This window comes from Echinops telfairi, unplaced genomic scaffold (genome assembly GCF_000313985.2).
Source record: "Echinops telfairi isolate 266 unplaced genomic scaffold, ASM31398v2 ScPeMD7_7416;HRSCAF=8454, whole genome shotgun sequence".
In the NCBI taxonomy this organism is placed as follows: Eukaryota; Metazoa; Chordata; class Mammalia; order Afrosoricida; family Tenrecidae; genus Echinops; species Echinops telfairi.
The window spans coordinates 2,463,271-2,464,644 of record NW_022111316.1 but is presented as its reverse complement, the minus strand read 5'-3'; positions in this window follow the sequence as shown (position 1 = coordinate 2,464,644).

Sequence of the window (1,374 nt, the reverse complement as noted above, 5' to 3'; positions counted from 1 at the left end):
TTGCATTAATCAACTTAAACACCTTGCCAAACCTCCCAATGGCCGATCCAGGTCCCTTCCTCCCTCTTGTAATATATTATCTTCTCCTTCACCCAGATTAACACCTGTCTACACGCCAGTTGAATGTGATATTAATGATGTTGTTCAGTAATTTCCACATTTTGTTAGATATCTTCCTTTGGAATGAGCACAGATATCAATCTCTTACAACCAGGATTTCTTGGCATAGATAAATGAATGCTTCCAGTATTGCATCTGTTTGTTGGAATATCTCAATTGGCATGTCTTCCATTTCCAGAGTCCTGTTTGTCATGAGAGTCTTCATTGCAACTTGGAATTCTCTCAATACCATTGGTTTATTAGCATTCGAAATGGTGAACATCTTCCAATTCCTTTTGGTAGTGTCTTTCTGTATTCTTTTCATTTTCTTTTGATTCTTCTTGTGCTGTTCAATATTTCGCCCATAGAATTCTTCAATGTTGCAACTCAGGGCTTGAATTTTTTCCCTCCAGTTTCAGAAATGATGAGTGTGTTCTTTCCTTTGGGTTTTCTTACTTCAAGTCTACACATTTGTAGGCCTAACAGACAGACGTGTCGAGAACCTGTTCAGATGGCAGAGTGATGGACAGATATGCACTCCCAGGCTTCCACTGGAAGATGACGAGGGGGAAAGTTCCTGGCACTGCACATGCGTAACGAGCATATATAACCATTTACGTAAGCCTGAGAAAGACATTTGGCTGAAGGCCTCTTGGAAGCAATGAGTATCCGTTGGGAAGCCCCCTGGTGGCTGCCACAGCCCTTCCATCTTGCTTGAGTTGAATAAAGCCCTGAGCCACCTTCCATCAGTCACAAGGTTTTTTTCAGTTACCTGCTTCATGGGCTGCCACGCCACTCTCCCAGGGGCTCCCGGCTGACATCTCATTTTAACACTTTTTCTTCTCAAGCCCCCTTGTTTGAAATCGCCAGTTCAACACCACATATCTTCCATTTGCTTCGGCTACTCCACATTCCAGAGTGTTTTTTCAGTCTCTCTTTTTTTCCGTCTTTTCAATAACCCTTTGCTTTTTCATGTTCGATGTTCTTGGTGTCAGCCCACAGCTCTCCTGTTGTTTGGCCATTTGTGTTCAGTGTGTTAAATCTATTCCGAAGATCATCTCTAAATTCGGGTGAGATATACTCAAAGTTGTATTTTCCCCTAAAATTTTTATTGAGAATTAGGTGGAGGTTGACATATCAGATAATTGTTTTGCATTAATCAACTTTTTTTTTTAATGTCTTTTCTTTTTTTTTTTTAAACATTTTATTAGGGGCTCATACAACTGTTATCCCAATCCATACACACATCAATTGTGTAAAGCGCATTTGTACATC